The sequence below is a fragment of the Engystomops pustulosus genome, chromosome 2 (assembly GCF_040894005.1).
Source record: "Engystomops pustulosus chromosome 2, aEngPut4.maternal, whole genome shotgun sequence".
Taxonomy (NCBI): domain Eukaryota; kingdom Metazoa; phylum Chordata; class Amphibia; order Anura; family Leptodactylidae; genus Engystomops; species Engystomops pustulosus.
Genome location: NC_092412.1, coordinates 195,113,217 through 195,132,902, shown reverse-complemented (window position 1 = coordinate 195,132,902; position 19,686 = coordinate 195,113,217). Strand labels below are relative to the sequence as shown.

General features: G+C 39.8%; 1 long non-coding RNA gene across 1 annotated transcript; it reads left to right on the top strand.

Moving 5' to 3' along the window:
• The first annotated feature begins 9,418 nt into the window (after positions 1-9,418).
• LOC140116699 (uncharacterized) lies at positions 9,419-13,310 on the top strand. The gene is made up of 3 exons (XR_011852921.1): positions 9,419-9,460; positions 11,274-11,354; positions 13,151-13,310. It is a non-coding gene; the product is annotated as an uncharacterized lncRNA (long non-coding RNA).
• The last annotated feature ends 6,376 nt before the right edge of the window (positions 13,311-19,686 follow it).

Sequence of the window (19,686 nt, the reverse complement as noted above, 5' to 3'; positions counted from 1 at the left end):
AAAATGTGTGTGATTGTAACTCATGTGTTTGAGTATTAAAGAATGTATATTTTTTTAAGGAGAAAGGGGGGATCCATTCAGAAGTCTGCTATGAGGCCTGCCTCTCCCCCGGATAGGTTCACTGTGTCATTTTACAGAATGAATACAGGCGGTCCCCTACTTAAGAACACTCGACTTACATACAACCCCTAGTTACAAACGGACCACTGGATATTGGTAATTTATTGTACTTTAGTCCTAGGCTACAATAAACAGCTATAACAGTTATCACAGGTGTCTGTAATGAAGCTTTATTGTTAATCCTGGTTCTTATGACAACCCAACATTTTTAAAATCCAATTGTCACGGAGACCAAAAAAGTTCTGGCTGGGATTACAATGATAAAATATACAGTTCCGACTTACATACAAATTCAACTTAAGAACAAACCTAAAGACCCTATCTTGTAAGTAACCCGGGGACTGCCTGTACTTACTCATTTTCGGAGATGGAAAGAGTCACCAATCCAAGGAATATTAAAAGGAACACTGATTCCTTCAAGAAAGCCATTTTATGTTTCTTTCTGAAAAAATATTTAAAATGATACTTAATTCTACTGTCTTATAGTAAAATATCACACACACAAACTATGATCTCTGGAGCTGCAGCTTCTGTTCTGCTGTTGTCAGGTAATGTCCCTGCAGCAAATTTCTGGTCACTCTGAACTACATTGGAGCAGATTCCTCAATTTTTTTATGTCATAATTGTGTTGTAATTTGCATCAAAAATATTTTAAAATGCCACAATCATCAAAGGACACTTTTATGATTAGAACGATAAAAGGGTCTTGGTCTTGAAAATGGGGAGTGGCTTTATGGGAAAAGAGGCGTGCACCAAAAATGATGCTCATGTGCCAGAATTTTGGTACAGTTTTCTGCCTTACAGTAAGCCAGCTAATAGAAGCTTCAAATATATTCAAGTCTTTTCATGAGGGAAATTCAGACTGTTTTGCCAGATCCTGCATTTATTTATTTTAATTTTTGTTGAGCAATGCTTAATAATCCTATAATTATTTAGTTAAATCAACAGAAAAATATTTTTATCTTACATTTTTTTCTAACATATTTGTCATATACAATTATCCTTTAAAATCACACTGTACATATTGGGGCAGATTTGTCAAGCTGTCTGAAAGTCAGAATATTCCTAGTTCCCCATGGCAACCAATCACAGCTCAGCTTTCATTTTACCAGTGCTCATGAATATTTTAAAGGGGACCTGTCATTGGTTGCCATGGGCAACTAGGAATATTCTGACTTTCAGACAGCTTGATAAATGTGTATTTTGAAAATTGTGCTGAAGATCCAACCCACGAAGGCAGCACCGATAATTTGCAGACAGCATTTAAATGGTTAACACTGGCGAATATATACATTCGCAAAAAAATTGCAGTCACACTCAATATAAAAAATGTATAAAACTCAGGTGCACTTCACAGAACCTGGACCAGAGTCCCTCCAAGGTATAAGCAAATAGAAAATGGCAGCACCATTTTCTTTTTGCTTATATTATCTAAGCGTTTCTATGTTCTCTCCGTGTTTGCGTGGGTTTCCTCTGGGTCCTCCGGTTTCCTCCCACACTCCAAAAACATACTGGTAGGTTGTTTAAATTGTGAGCCCCATGGGGACAGGGTTCAATTTGACATGCTTTGTGCAGCACTGCATAATCTGTGTGCGCTATATACGGTAAATAAAGAATTATTATTATATTATATAAAGGTCTGGTCAAACAAATCGCTTAATGCTTAACCCTTCAACATTTTGCTCTGATTATACCAAAATGTGTAGTATATATTGTTTATATACAAAATATGTTTTAAATGTCTGGTACTAAAAAGTACAAAATACATACCGTGTGTTCAGAATGTGCAGTACAGCAGGACTGTATACCAAAGAGTAGTTTACTTCTCGGGATGCACATGCATGTACATACCAGAGACTTGAGGCGTGGTTTACAAAATCATCATAAGTGACAAACTGGAGACCAGATCATTCTATTTACTGTTCTTATGTACATTGATGTGTTTTGGGTATCATAATATTTTAGAGAGTACAGATACAAATATTATTTCTTTTATGTTGACAGTTCCCAGATCATAAGCTCGTACATGTCTCCTAACTTGCTGGAAACATTAAAAGATTTTCTCAGTTTTTCTGTTAATGACTGGCCATCCCCACCTAGTCCTCCAACAAATCTGCTGCTCATAGTAGTAGATACATGCAACATGGAACAGAAAGCCGACAACTTCATTCTCCATTTTGAGAATAGGGCTGCCTCCTTTAGAACTGAATCTCACAGGTCATTTATTTTTTTCTGCTTTGGGGGGTGACAAAATTGGATACTTTTACTGTTCAGGCGAATATGAGGGGTCTGTTACTTTGGAAGCCCTGTTAGTGTTTAGGTTAATTTAGGGGGCTGTGGGGGCCCTGTTACAGTATTGCCACTGTGGAAGGGGTGCGGGGGGGGGGGGGGTTAAGACTATTACTATTTTGGCTATGATAAGAGCCCTGTTACTTTATTAGCTACTGTTGAGAGACTATTTTTATTTTGAGTAAGGTGGAGTCACCATTACTATATTGGCTAATGCGGAGGAACCTCTACTGCTTTGGCTACTGTGGTGTAGTTTGGACAAAGAGTTATATATATGTATATATATTGATGAGTACTCTCCATCATCATTGTTTCCCTGTAGCTATGTTACCGGCAGCTCATTGCATCTGCTGGCATCACAACACAGAAGAAGATGACAAAAGCTGCTGGGGAATGGGGATAAAATTAGGGGGAGATGAGAGGGGCCATAAAATGAGGGGAGATGAAGGGCCACAATATAAGGGGGTATGAGGGGATATAATACTAGGGAGTATAAGGGGCCACATGATGAGGAGTGGAAGAGGAGATGAGGGGACACAAGGATGAGGAGATAAGAGGCCACAATATGAGGAAGAGATGAGAGGGTCCACAATATCATGGGGAGATGAGAGAGGCCTCAATATCGGGGGAGGCGGGATGAGAAGAGCTACAACATGAGGGGAGATTAGAGGGTCACAATATGAGGGAGAGATGAGGGGATATGAGGGGCCACAATATAAGGGGGTGTGAGCGGCCACAATATGATGGGTAGATTAGGGGCCACACTATCAGGAAGAGATGAGAGAGGGCACAATATTAGGGGCCACAATTTAAGAGGGGCCACAATTGGAGGTGGCAGAGGCACAGATTGCTTTTAATAAGAGGTCCTACCTAATGCTGGACCCAAAGTCAATGATTTCAAGATTTAATTGTATTTTAAAATGTATTTTTTTTACTCTGGAGTCTCTACTCTCTGAACGGAGATATGTTTAGACCTAAATGCCTCTGTCTGGTAAACAAGTGTTTTTTTAACACTGCAAAACATGTTACTACTTACTGAACACAAGCATTCAGGTCTAAATCCATCAGTGTTTGGGGAGGAGTTACTCAAGATGCTTAAAATGCACTTTAAAATGCAATTCAGTCGCATCTTGTTAACAGGGCCATAGGCTGTACATAAACAATGGGGCTCATTTACTAAGGGTCCGAACGCGCACTTTCGTCGGGTTTCCCAAATATTTCCGTTTTGCGTCGAATTTCCCCGGGATTTTGGCGCACGCGATCGGATTTTGGTGCCATCGGCGCCGGCTTGCGTGTGACAGAAATAGGGGGGCGTGGTTGTCGGACGACCCGACGGAATCGCACAAACCTTGGATTTTTGTTCATTGATTACATCTGATCAGGGCCACATCCTCCTGTATAGTCTGCCGGGTGATAATACTCTGCCGAGAACCTGTATAGACCTTGGATCTGACCATTATATAGTCACCGTTTACCACACAATTGTTTACTCTTTGGGTTGCACATGTGGGTGAATCTATCAGAGACTTAGGGCTGAGTTTCCTAAATAAACATCACGGCTAAGCTTGTGACTGAATCATTCTGTTTATTGTTCTCATGCACATTGATTTGCTTTGGGTCTCATGATTTTTTTGTGGTTTGAGTACACATTCAAATGATGTTTCTTTTGTATTGACAAGTGACAGATCATGACTTTTTTCATGAGTAAGTTAATTTCTCCTAACTTGCTGGAGACATTAACTGTTAATATAAGGTCATCCGCACCTTGCACCCCACAATTCAGCTGTTCTTAGAAGTGGATACAGGAAGAATACACTCTGTGTAGTGAATTGAGTTATTTTAATGACTGATTTGTCCTCAACACATAATAGAGCTGCCTACTCCATATCTGAATCTCACAGGCATTTATTTTCTCTTTGCTTTTGGGAGCTAACATTATTATCTAAAATTGTAAAAAATTAGCACCTGAGTACTACCTAGCTCAGCCATGTTAAGTAATGGTATAGTAATGGATTTCACATTTCTTGAAAATGGCATTAAAATTGTACTCAGATTTATGGACAGCAACAATAACTTCTCCAATATCACTGCAGAATTTGTGCTTTTGTCCTCATAGTAACACTAGTTAATGATAAATTAACTATAAGACGCACTGGACCATAGGACTATAAGACGCACTGGACCATAGGACGCACCTAGGTTTTAGAGGAGGAAAAATAAGAAAAATGTTTTTTCCCCAAATAGTATGCCAAAGTATTTAATAAAGTAACAGTAAATAACTGGGCAGTGCAGCCATGTTCCTCTTTGGAGAGGGGCAGGGGCGAGCAGCCTATCTTTAGATAGAATTATGCTGGCACGTAGTCAGGGGTCTCAAGAGTTACCAGGGTTGTATAGGTATGAGTATATGTGACAATGGTCCCAAGAGCTTACAATCAATGAGGAGGAGGAGGACACAGGAGATGACAGTGCTTGTACAATGGCCACAAGAGCTTACAATCTATAAGGAGGAGGGGACACAGGAGATGACAGTGCTTGTACAATGGTCACAAGAGCTTACAATCAATGAGGAGGAGGGGGACAGAGGAGATGACAGTGCTTGTACAATGGCCACAAGAGCTTACAATCTATAAGGAGGAGGGGACACAGGAGATGACAGTGCTTGTACAATGGTCACAAGAGCTTACAATCAATGAGGAGGAGGGGGACAGAGGAGGTGACAGTGCTTGTACAATGGCCACAAGAGCTTACAATCTATGAGGAGGAGGACACAGGAGATGACAGTGCTTGTACAAAGGTCCCAAGAGCTTACAATCTATGAGGAGGACACAGGAGATGACAGTGCTTGTACAATGGCCACAAGAGCTTACAATCTATAAGGAGGAGGACACAGGAGATGACAGTGCTTGTACAATGGCCACAAGAGCTTACAATCTATGAGGAGGGGGACACAGGAGATGACAGTGCTTGTACAACGCTCAAAAGAGCTTACGATCTACCAGGGGGACAGCCGCCACTACATACCAGGCAACAAGTGGTTAAGAGTGTGAGAGCAGAGACCCGGGGGAAGGGAGCACTAATCACTTATCTGATTCTGTGCTGGGAGAGAAGTTACAGGTCAGACACAGTGCTGTACAGGCTCGGCTCCTCTTGGGCTGCTTACAAGGGGATTGTCAGTGATTTTCTCCTCCCCCTCTCTCTCTCCACTGCTGCCATAATTATCATGTATATCAGTGCCCTGATATACATGATATACATCAGAGCTGGCAGAGCGCAGGGGTGCAGCACTCCATTCCCTCCAGCAGTGGAGGGCTGAGAAGAGGAGAGGAGCGCAGCGGCACTCAGCACAGCCGCTGCGCTTCACTGTGAAGGGCTGCGCTTACTGCCAGCATTAGCTGGCAGAGCGCAGCCAGATACCCTCCATTCCCTACATCTGGACTATAAGACGCACCACTGTTTTTTCCCCATTTTCTGGGGAAAAAAAGTGCGTCTTATAGTCCAGAAAATACGGTATATCAAGAACATGTTTCATGTTTTATATTACAGGCTGGGTTGTGTACAAGATAGGTTCTATAAGGTTGTTCTTAAGTTAAAGTTGTATGTAAGTCAGAACAGGTACACTACCACTAAAAAGTTTATGGTCACATAGAACTTTTCTTATTTTGGAAGAAAATCACATTCTTTCAATGAAGCTAACAAATTTTGGGTTGTTATGGAAACAAGAATTAACCATAAAGCTTTGGGCTCATTCACATGGCTGTCTGCGGGGACATACATGCGGCCGCAAATTTGCCCATAGACGGCAATAGCGGCGTGGCACAGATACGGTGTCCCGCTATTCTCTATGGAGGGAGGAGGGGCCACCTCCTCCTCCTCTCCAGCACACGGCGGTATGCCCGCATGGTGGGCATACTGCGTGTGAATGTACCCTTAATTTCAGACACCTTTGATAATACCTACTGTATGTTGACCATGGAAGTCTGATCCTTAAGTTCCATAAATAACTGCTATTACTACTACTGCTATCCAGAGAAATACAAAACAAAAAGTTTTCTCACCGCATCAACGTCTTTTCCAACTATACTTTAAAAACGTCACAAGATATGGCAAAAGGCTCTGCCTGAACAACAAGGAAGGGGTTATGAATGTAAGAAACATACTACCATAAATCACCCGTCCTCTTGTCATACACTATTAATTTAATCTAGTCTGACCGAAAAATAATTTTTAGATAATATAGAAACTGTGAGTGAAATTGAGACCCCTGAGGAGGTGATACCCGCCGAAACGCGTAGGGTCGTTATCAGGGTCTATAGACTAGAATTGTCTTTATAAATACTATTGGCCATTGTTGTCAGTTGTTAATACCAGTTAGCCTACCCTATAGGCGTACTGGATATTATAAATACAACTTAAAAGGAGAGGCCAATAGAAAGCAAGTGTATGGGTCTCATTGAAGGGCCAATTGTTCACTTGATCCATTTATAAGGCTATTTTAGCATTTTTTAACAATACTAATAAAAGTTATTTTTTAGCATCCTTAATATATTCACTGAAAATAATTCACTTCAGGAGAGACATAAACTTTATCAGCTTAGGATAATCAGTGCTACAGTTATATATGTAGTCCATGCTCAGACAGTTTGTGTAAACCCCAATTTCCCAAAAGGGATCAATAAAGTTACAGTACATTTACACGGCTATATACCCGCCCGGCTACCGCTGTGCGCTGGAGAGGAGGTGACCTCTCCCCCTTCCATAGAGAAAAGTGGTGCACGGCCGCACACACAGGAAAAGATAGAACATGTTCTATCTTTTCTCCATTTACTGTGTGGAACATACCGCCGCCTGACAGCCATTGCCGTCTATGTTGACGGATATGCGCAGCATATACATCCCCACAGAAGGCCGTCTGAATGTACCATTGTATTGTATTATATATTTTAGGCTTGGTATATCATCTCCTTGAACTTCACTGACATCAAGTGGTGTTTTGTGGTAATACCAGTCTAATACATTAGGAACAGCTTGTTGTGGCATGGACATCGGTCACCTGCTGTAAGTTACACTCCTCTTGTTGTTCCTTTTTGTGACACAGTTGAATAATTTTAGAAGTCTATTTCCTATCATCTTAAAAAGGTACTTAATATAAGTTACGTTTTACTTGCCTATGAATCCCCACAGCCAATGATCCTTTATCAACCAATAGTGATTACATACACAGCTAAATATGATATACTTATGAATGGATGTTTTCCATCTGGAAAATATGACTGTTGGACTATATCATTTGAGATGTATATTAGGGCAATATAAACATTTAGTTCATACACTATTGAAATAACATTCAAAGTAAAACCTTATAATAAAAGAAAAGTAAAACCTTGTGTCAATGCATCTATGTACAAGCATATAATTAAATTCAGTTATAACTTACTTTACATTGATATCTATGAACTGTAAATTCATAAAAGTATTGAATGTTATTTTGTAATTATTTCATCAAGTATATATATTTGTGTGCCATATCACCAGATTGTTTATTAGAGTGAGGATAGTGCCATACAAAAAAAAAAAAAATATATATATATATTATACTTGAAGAAAAGTCCAAGCAGCACACAGGTGTGTGTGGGTGCACACTGATGTGTCCGGGCTGAAGGTTCTCCAACAAATACAAAAGAGAAAATCAGCAGTACTCCAGAAAAACTTCATAGAAACGATCATCTTTGTTCCATAACCAGTTGTGCCAGCGACATTTTTGCTTTGAAAAAAAATTCTCAAGCATTGAGAAAGCTTGAGCTTGAGAAAGGCTTTGTTCAAAGCCGAAACGTCGCTGTCACAACTGATTATGGAACAAAGATGATCGTTTCTATGAAGTTTTTCTGGAAGTGGGGTAAACAAACCAACACTAATGTCTAAACTGTTTCTTTTTTCTCATGCACATAGAAATATTTTGGACCTCATAATATTGTCAGGCAGGCGGTAAGAAGGTAGATCCTTAATTGAAACTCAAATACTCTCTGACATTCACTTTTCTATCCATGTGATCAATTGAATATTATGTGAGAGTTACAGATGCAGATGGGAATTTAATTTATTTAGTCTCTGTCAAGAGTCTGCTAATAGGAAGTTTCATATGTAATTAAAATATTTAACCATATTAGGGTCAATTTTACAAATTTTACAGTCTAAGAGTTAGTAAAAATGTATACTGACCAGTCATAAACTGTACAGTGCTAGGACAAGAGTTAGCTGAGATTAGGTGTCTGCCTAGGCTGCCAAATTGGCACTCAAACTAGGAGGGGGATATTACAAGAATAAACACATTGGCCAAAATATATTAAATGTGATGCAAACTGCCTTAATGCAGTCTGCCTCACATATGCAGAGTACTGCTGCACGGTCTTCAACTATCCACATTGATCAAGCAGATTCAACCTTCTATTATGTGCAATGCTAAACAACTGATGCAGCCAGTTTAATATATCTGGGCCAATGAAATGAATCTGCTCTAGCTGGTATTCCCTGTGGCTAACGGAACGCTACTACTACCAGATACTTGTGGACATTTGGTTGGGCTACGGAGGGATTTAGCATCTGAGAGGTTAAATAACTACTTGATATCAGGTATTTGACTCATGAATATGCTCAAAGGCCACCAGTTATGTTTATATTAAAAATAATGGCTTGGAGCTAAAGGAGGAAACTGTAGCCTGTAGGGTGTTGGCTGACTGGTTAGGAAGTCTGTGTCATGCTGTTCTTCCATCCTGGTTACCAAATCTAAGTCATATTAACATATTATCATGAACTTAATCTACTAAAATATGTAGTGAATTCCAAATCATAAGACCCAAAATAAACATACTTGCATGAAAACAATAAACAGTATGATCAGCTTCACTGTTTACATCATTAATGTGGATGTGTGAATCCCCTCCCCCCCCCCCCCAAAAAAAAAAATTCTGATATATAAACCCACATGTGCATCCCAAGAAGTAATCTGCTCTCTGGTATTCAGTCCTCCTGCATTCAGCACTTTCTGAAACACATGGTATGTACTGCTATCTGTTTTACCCGCTTCTTACTTTTACATATGTTATGCTTCATTTTACATACATACATACAAGTTGTAAAACCCGTAGAACATTATTTTAAAGGGGTTTTAAACTAATAATGGCCTACATACCCTACTGATTCATAGGGGCGCATTTACTTACTCGGCCACAGGAGTTCCCTAAATACGGGACTATCATGCACTCCGGTGTGATTCACAAAGATTGTGCGCCTGATTTCCTGCATGTGTCGCTTCCCCGCTCAGGGAAGTTCACCTTCTCCTTCCCAGTGTATGTAAGTGCATTGGAAGTGACACAATTGTAAAATTAAATCCCACACTCAGAATCAGTCAGATCGGCACGCCCACCGATTTCTGTCGCATGAAAGCTGGCGCCGTTATGCCAAAATCCGACACAATCCCCTTCTAAATAGCTGTCACAGTGGCGCAAATCCCAAAAGTGTCTAAAATCCAACGAAAGTGCGATCCGCTGGACCCTTAGTAAATAAGCCCCATAGTGTATAGGTTGTGCTGCCACATTGCAGGTACAGCTCTCATTAAAGTGAATTAGGCAGGCAGCTAATAGAGTATGGAGAGAGCAATCTGCTTCCTGCTCGGACCATAGTAAAACAACAGCAGCACTCACATCTCCAACATACTATAATTGTTTTCATTTAGAAAATCCATTTACATACCCTACAAACATATTGGCCCACATTTATCAAAGACAGTGCAAACTGCAGATGTTGGTTTGTTTAAGCCACTTCCAAATCAGCTAAAAAATAACATGTGAAAAGATAGTAGATTCCTCATGGTAGGTTTCCTTTAATACACGTGGGCCATTGTGTAATACAAAAATGTTAAAATATTATTCCATATATAGAGTCATTGTTGCTACTATCTTTATTATAGAATCCTTTCTTCGACTGCAGATGCTGGATGATAAATATGATGCATTTTTAGACAAGTCTAGTCCAACTTTAAGGTACACACAGTCATATGGAACAATAGGAGTGAGGCCCTGCTCCCAAGAGCTTACAGTCTATAAGGATGAGGGGATGAAAAAAGAGATATAAGAGCTTGTATAATGGTCCAGCCATTGTTCATAAGGGAACAATATAAAATAATTGAATAAATAAAGATGCTTCCGATTTAACCAGCCATCAGCCACCATCTTATATACATTGTCCCAAGTCAAAGTGACTGCAGAGAAGCCTGGAACTTGGTATATATCTGGTGTTTGCCGGATAACAGACAGGAGGAGGACATAGGATGGATTAGTAAAGAGAGAGCTGAAATTTCATCCAGTTAGTGATTGTGATAGGCTTGACTCAAGATATGGGTTTTAAGAGCACGTTTTTATATAGTGCTATAAATAGCCACAGATTGGCTAAAAACACTTCTGCAACATAAGGGCACAATTGCAACATTGTGCAGGTGGCCTGAGGGTTAATTCTTCTTCTAAATTGCTGTTGGCTTTTTGACATGTGGGGTCTCCTTGCATTATATATCACTATGATACAAGTCCCATCATTGGCACTGTGGGTGGTCAATGAAATCCATCCAGTGCATGTTTTTCACGGACCTACCATGGACATGTGCAGCTGACCTACAGCAAGCTGTTGGCAAAGAGTAACAGATAACATGGATCTTATTGCATGGAAACTACACACAGATATGTATCAATATGTACAAAAATTTCACATGTTGAGTACAAATGTAGTAGAATGTCACCAAATTTGAAGCATAATAAACAAATAAATCAGTGTACATAGTAATTTTTTTCACTTTCTAAAATCAATATTTTTGACAGACCAAAGATGGCCTTCTCAAAGAAATCTCTGTTCCTTGTACTTTTCCTTGGAATGGTTTCCCTTTCCATTTGTGAAAATGAGTAAGTATTCATATTATATGTTAAAGTGATATAATACTGGAAAAATGTCACCAGAAAATCATCTATCCAAGCATTTTTTGTGTTAAAAATATATTTTTATATGCAAATGTTTAATGATTTCAATAGGTTTTCCATGTCACCGTCTCTATGGCATTTTTTAGGGCAGGTTGGGGAAACTAAACCACCCACTGGTCCATCATATATGGCACCACGCTGGAAATCATGGGATAATAAAAACAGCCTGACTTTATAGAGATCTTTTATTCTATACTTATTATACTATAACTATAGGACTCAAGTGTCGCCTCCTGTCTTCCCACAGTTAGCCACCACTTCCTCATTAACATAATCTGCAAGTTGGCCGAATTCTCGCACCTGCGCACTCTGCTCCTGTCATGCGCAGTGAGTATCGGAGTGGCTTCATGTCCTCTGTCTGTCCACTGCTCTTGTGCGGCTTCCTGCGCATGGTAGAAGGACACAGAGCTGCTCCAATGCTCACTGCGAATGACAGATAACAGCATCGGAGTGCGCCTGTGCGTCAAACTGTGTATGAGGTTTTGTTGGTTACGTCACTTATCAAACATCTATATGATTAAGTGGTGTGTCACGTTCCACTTGTAATGTCCAAAGCCAGCACTAGATGTCAGCAGCAGGTTGGATAATGATAACTGCCACTAAATCAGAAAAAGGGCAAATGTTGGAAATGTTTTTGAGGTACAGGTGGCAAGAGCGTCTGACTAATTCAACGTACAGTAAAAATGAGACATAGTCCAGTCCAATATATTTACTCAATTTGCATTTCTGCAAGCAAAAGGTCTTTGGACCAAATTGGGGAGAAGGGAAAAAAAAATTATATAAAAATTAACTTTTATTTTATTCGTATGGGTCTGTCACTTATCAGGAGTGTGTTTGCTGGGCCGAACTAATTTAAAAGTTTTTGTGGTGGTAGTGGGTCATTTGGTAATGCGTGTTATGACACCTTGTAAGGGGAACGTTCGATTCTGTAACGAGGGGTGTATGTGAGTGGCAACTCTTTTACCTCTACCAGGGAAGGGAGAAGCCTCTCCGACTCTGGTTGCGGATACTGCTGAACTGGTGTGGACCTCTGTAGGTATCTCAATGGTCACCAGTGTCCACAAGGGGGATCCACTAGTTGGTGATATATTGCTTAACCTCTCTTTAATTCACAGTCACACATACTCATTAGTTGGAGGTTTGTTAAGAGTCCACACACATACACTTGTATCTTTGCTAACGTGTAGCTAACTCAATCCTACTACTGTCATTATCCCTAATTGGTCAGGGAAAAAGTTCTTGGTGCCTATCGAAACGTCTCCTAAGGTGTTCAACTAAACTGTGTAACTTCTAGGTATAATCCTACAATATGTCGCTGCAGTCCGACACATATGGACTATAAGGAGTCCCACTACTTTTCAACACAATTTTAAAATATAAGCCGCTCAATCAGCCCCCCCCCCCCCGACATGTTTTGCCATAGACTGGCGTCCTCAGGGGGTATCAGGGCTGAACTGAGTCCAGTCCAAACACAAGGCTGGGCGCCTGTTGTCTCAGAGCTATGCCTCCAGAGATGGAAATGGAGATGTCAGGGTTAGCACTCCTTACCCTACATTATGATAGAACAGAACACATGGTTGAAACATTATATAATTTACAAATAAAGTGGCATACCTTAGTCCACAATCCTACACAGATGAAGGTTTCTATATCTTTGCAGTACATTAGTAAATGTATAATATAATGTCTGTTCATGTTTAATGTGTTACTTTTTAATGCAGGAAAAGAGAGGAAAACGATGAAGGTGAAGAGGAAAAAGAGGGAAGTGAAGAAAAGAGACTCTTTTACGAACCTGTAGGGCCACTTGCAAACAAGCAGACAAAATTGCAGTAACAGCAGCAACCACAATAACAGATGCTAATAAAATACAATGTTTCAGAACGCATTATTTTTCTGTTATGCCATACATATCTCAAAACGTATTTAACTGACAAGTTGGATTTTCATTTTTCCTAAATTCAAAATACCAAATACAAACATATAGGAAACTAGAATTCTTAGAAATAGAAATCTTGCACATTTACCCTTAAAAAAATCTATTCCAAAGTCATGTTTAAGCTGGGGTAGTTACCCAAGTGTGGTGGAGTTATCCTGCTGGCAAGGTCCCCAGGATGGGTTTTGAAGTCGGTGGTGTCATCAGGTTTGGTGACCAATGGCTGATGGCAAGTTGAGATTCGTTACTTATCGGGAATAAAAGCTGATCTGAGTGATAGGGTGAATACTGCCTTTGAGGACCCCTCAGTTTTGGTTACTTTGTGGTGTACACTACTCCTCAATAGTTTAGGGACAAATGTAAGTTTTAGGTGTTTGGATCACACAGAAGAACTTCCGTGAGATGTAGGACAACTGAAAAGATGCTGGAAGACGCCTGACGCCATCTATCACATGGTGGAGATAATGTCTGGGATGGCTTTGCTGCTGGTAAAGTGGGAAATTTGTCCAAGGTCAAAGGGATTTTGAACAAGAAAGGCTATCACTCCATTTTTCAGCGTCGTCCCATATCCTGTGGACGATGCTTGATTGCTTTAATCACCTCCAAATTATGCATGAACTATTTAGGGAAGATAAAAATGTTTGTGCAGCACTCTTCACGGAGCAGGAGCTACAAAAGCGGCCACAGGACCGATCCAGAAAAATAAATAGTCCCACAAAAAACACTTGTGAAAGAGAAAAAAATTATCTCTGACCGAAGCTCCAAATTGTTTAACTGTTCTTCCTTTTTGAGGTATCTCTCTGCTTTCCACTCTGACGGGAAGGCAAGTTTTGTCCAAGGTTTGTACAGCACTCGGACCTCCAACAGGACTAGACCACCGTTCAGAACTTCCTTCTTGCGGTTTTTCTTTCTTTAGCTCCGCCACTGTCTGTAGCAGGCTACTGCAGGAAGAAAATATTTGCACGGATAGCGTAGCACATTCTTTAAAATGGGGTATTCTTTATTTAAAATATACTCACAATAATTGCTTAAAAATGCGCATTTCAAATTTCCAGAGGATGCCAGCTACACATTTTTAAACATTTAAACATTTTTAAGCATTTTTAAGTCTGCAGGAGTTCACCTACTTCTTCCCGGTGCTTGTAAGTGCGTGTCTTGCGACACAATTTGAAATGTTAAATCCAGCACATAGTCCGAATCCATCGGGTTGTCAGCTGGCCCTGCCCCCAATTTGTATTGCATGCAAGCCGGCACTGATGCGCCAAAATCTGATTGTGTACGCCAAAATCCCTTGTTTTCACATATTCAGATACCACATATCATTAATTAAGCGGAAGGCCATGGGCACACGAGTAGCTCCCTGATTTGTTAATCTACTCATGGGGTTTTTTTCAAGTACAAAACCAACATAGTAAGCTACAGAAGATATATAGATGACCTGTTCCTGGTATGGAAGGGTGAAGAAAAAACCCTAAAAAATTTAAATTGAAAACTGAACAAAAATTAATGGGGAATACAATTCACCCTTAAAGGGGTTATCCGGGTATAAAAATTTTTTTATGGCCGGGCTGGGGAGGGCTAGTTAAACATAATAAACATGGACTTACCTCTTCCGGTGCTGCCGATGTCCCGCACCGCGGCCCGTCTTCTCCGTGCGCCGGTTTCATTACAGGGGCGCACAGGGAGCTTCCGGTCGGCCGGATGCTCCCATGCGCACCATCTCCCAGCGCTTACAACGCTGAGAGATAGGGACGGATGGGAGGAGCCGTCCACATCGCGGACCGGAAGCTCCCTGTGCGCGGCTTCCGTGCCCCTGTAAACAAACAGGGGCACGGATCGAAGGGACCGCGGCGCGGGACATCGGCGGCGCCGGAGGAGGTAAGTACATGTTTATTATGTTTAACTAGCCCTCCCCAGCCCGGCCATAAAAAATTTTTTAAACCCGGATAACCCCTTTAACTAAACAAAAAAGAACTACAAAAAAATTCTACACTAAAGCACATTTTAAAATGGTGGACGCCAAAAGTAACCATTACCACAAATGGTTAAAAAGATCCTGTATAGACAATACCATAGGATCAGGAAGATAAGAAAGATTATACGAAACAAGCAAAGATATTACAGAAAAGGTTTAGGGAGAAAATTACCCAAAAGAACTTCTAAGGGATGCCTACACAAAAAAATCTAATAAAAGAACAAAAAAAATGTCTAAGGAAAAAACAGACAAAACAAAAACTGACATTAACCCCTTAATGACCTTGCCCTTTTTTGTTTCCATTTTTCACTCCCCACCTACAAAAATCTATACATTTTTTTTTTTTAACACAAAGAGCTGTGTGAGGGATTGTTTTCTGCGTAACAAATTGCACTTCATAGTAATGGTACTGAGTATTCCATGGCATGTACAGGCGGTCCCCTACTTAAGAACACTCGACTTACATACGACCCCTAGTTACAAACGGACCACTGGATATTGGTAATTTATTGTGCTTTAGTTCTAGGCTAAAATAAACAGATAAAACAGTTAGCAAATGTGTCTGTAATGAAGCTTTAGTGTAAATCCTGGTTCTTATGACAACCCAACATTTTTAAAATCCAATTGTCACACAGACCAAAAAAGTTCTGGCTGGGATTACAATGATAAAATATACAGTTCCGACTTACATACAAATTCAACTTAAGAACAAACCTACAGACCCTATCTTGTATGTAACCCGGGGTCTGCCTGTATTGGGAAGCGGAAAAAAAATGCAGTGAAAATGGTGAAAAAAAACGCATTTGCGCAGTTTTTGGATAGGTTTTACATACATTTACAAAAATTCAAACCTCCTGTACAAAAATGTTTTTTTTTATTTTGCCATCTTCTGGCGCTAATAACCTTTTCTTACTTTGGTATATAGAGCGGTTTTATATTTTATATTTTTCAAAATGGCAAAAAAGTGCCATTTTTTACTTTGAGCGCTATTTTCCGTTACGGTTTTAAACACAGTTAAAAAACATTATTATATTTGGATAGATCAGCCGTTTTCTGACACAGCAATACTTAATGTGTTTATGATTTTTACTGTTTATTTATATTTATATCAGTTCTAGGGAAAGGGGGGTGATTTGAATTTTTATGTTTTTTTATTAGAATTTTTTAAAACTTTTCTTATTTTTACTTTCACTATTTTTCAGACCTCCTAGGGTATAATCGCACATTGTAATGAATGGGTTAAAACGAGACAGGAGCGAAGATGGTCACCAAGATGGACGTCATCTTTTCGAAGCTGCCTGCACTGATCATGGGTGTTAACAGTATGTACGGAGAACAGTGCAGAACCTACAGAGTAGAATGAATCAGCATAAGCACAACATAAAACATAAAAAAATTAATCACGGTCTGTCTTGACATTATGTCCTACAACAGGATCCAAAGGACCGCAAAATAAAGTCAAAATAAAATCCTGCTGGTTCTGCTGGTTCTGCTGATAAAACAGATATAACATTATGATAATTAAGCTCTGTGGCTTTCCCACTTCTCATAGCAGGAGAGTTTCTCACTGATTGCATCATCATCTCCTGCTGTTCTCTTACTGCCAGACAGAATAATCAATTGCTGCACCATCCCCCAGCTGCTGTGTATAAATGACAGGGCTCAGGTTGATTAGTGCTTGACTAGTCATGCTTTACTTAGCAGCCATTTGTAAACCAGTCTGTCCCAGCTTTCCCAAGGTCCTGAATGGTATAATTGTTTTTTCAGCAAAACCACTCAGCTCAGGGATTAAACAAAATATGATCCTACATCAGTGTAGCTACAGCATTCTCAAGGTATGTTTGCTTCATAATGCATCAAATCAAATGGTAGGTTTCCTTAAAATGTGCTGGCCGAAACTATACTCCACTAATTCATAACAAGAGGCAACATCTTCCTCGCTGCTATATCACAGAAAGAACACAATTCTTACCTAATTTGTAGTGACAACACATCAAGAACGGTCCCAGCCGTGACGGAACTCCAGACAAAAAAAGTTGCGATCCTTGTTCGATCCTTCCAGGCTTCCATAGATCTCTGAATAAAAAGAATAAAAAGAAAAAATGCCATCTTGTGGCATTACAACTACATAGACATGCACACAACCGCATCACAACTACATACACACAGTAGGAAAACTTTGAACACCGAGGACATCTAGCGGTGGAATAGAAATAAAACTCCTTATCTACAAGAAAATAGAACACTAAACCAATCTAGCAGGAAAAATACACAGACGCCCTTTATTGAGACTGTAGGAAAATAACACTCTCCCAATGAGAAAATATATACAGGCAGTCCCGGATTATGTACAAGATGGGTTCCATAGGTTTGTTCTTAAGTTGAATTTGTATGTAAGTCGAAACCCTATATTTTATCATTGTAGCTCCAGACACAAAAAATAATTTGCCCCAGTGACAATTGTAGTTTCAAAATTTTGTGCTGTCATGGGACCAAGAAATATCAATAAAGCTTCATTACAGACACCTCACAGCTGATCATTGCAGTCTGGGACTATAGTAAAGCATCCAGAGAGCTTCAACAGAGGTCACAGGGGGCTGAGGGGTCCATCTTTAACTAGGGGTCCTCTGTAAGTCGGGTGTCCTTAAGTAGGGGACCGCCTTTGTATTAGATAGAATTTTGAATATACTGTATTATGGTAAAAATATGGTAAAAATAATTGAAATATTGCATATAAGCCCAACAAACAAACAGAAGAACATGGACTCATGACTTACCCGGTTCGGGTACGAAATGCGTCTCCCCACAACTATTTTATTGTAATTTTATCACAGTTTATTTTAAGTGTTTTGAACACTATAAATAAAAAAAATGTAAAAATATCCAGAAATGGGCGCTGAACAGGATTTTTTTTTAAACTTGAGTTATACACTTGGAAGCCTTTATTTGGCTTTAAGATATGATAGGATATCATTAAATGCTGGTATCAAAAGCCAATCTACATATTGTGACAAGGGTTCGGTGACTGACCGAATGTCTTCCACAATTGGGTGGCCAGGTAGCTTCCCCTTACTTTTATGTACTTTAGGTACAAAGCACCATTCAGTTTTTTGGGGGAATGGGGGAAATAATTTCTCAGCTGTTCATTTCAATAGAACTCCCCTTTCTACTTGCGACCTAAAGAAAGTTTTTAACTGATCTACATACAATAGTCCCCCCAATAGTCTCTGTGCCTCAACCTTATAATATTCTTTCTCCATTACCACAACATTTCCCCCTTTGTCGGCTTAATTTCGATTTTTTTTGTTAGATTAAGAAGATCCCTTTTGTATATTAGGGCCTCTATTTCCAGCAACATCGGCCTTCTTAAGATATCGTATTGGAGACACAACAAAAATCAAGGAAGCGGACATTTTAAGAAGAGACAAACAAGTATGAAAATAAAAAGATTACTGGACAACCGAAACGGATTCTAGCAGCAGAAAGGAAAGACAGGAGGCACGATTAACAGCAATAAAGTGATCCCTTTAAAAAACCTTTTATGAAAGCCAACAAGAAGAGGGAGGAAAAAAAAAACAAACAAAGAAGAAAACCTAATAGGAAGTGTGATAATATTGCACCAACTGTACTTTTTTTTTTTCTTTATTGTGTCTTGTCAATTTTATTAATGACTGAAGTGGCAAATGTTAATTATGATTACAACTGGCCAGGAAATTATTTGGAGCCTGACACCCCAGGAGATCCCATTATGACCACAGAGAAAATTTAAAAGTCCACACCTCTGCTAGCTCATCTCTGGGGACCTAGAGAATCTAGAGAATAGCTAGACTGTGTTACTTTCCCTCCAAAATCACACAATGGAATAGTGGACCTGTGTGTTACTTTACTTTCAAAAACACAAAGGAATGTGATAGCTGCCCATAACTGGGACATAATTCATAATTATGAAGAACTAGATACCCTCATGGCCCGAGTACCAAAAGCCTAGCTGCAGGGGAACCCAGCCAATTGCAGAACACCCCTAATGTTAGACCTAGACCCCCCAAGTTTGGTATGAGGTGAAAGGTAGCAAGGTACCCTGGTGACTGGAAGTCTCTGCTGGTCGCCTTAAAGTATCTAAGTTTCTCAAGGAATTACGTTACCAGGTCATATGACATAGTACAGTCATGGCCATAAGTTTTGAGAATGAAACAAGTCTACAGCATCAGGTTTTATAATGGCAATTTGCATATACTCCGGAATGTTATAAAGAGTAATCAGGGATCGGGCTACCATCAGTGCAGAGCTTGCCCAGGAATGGCAGCAAGCAGGTGTGAGTGCATCTGCAAGCACTGTGAGGCGGAGACACT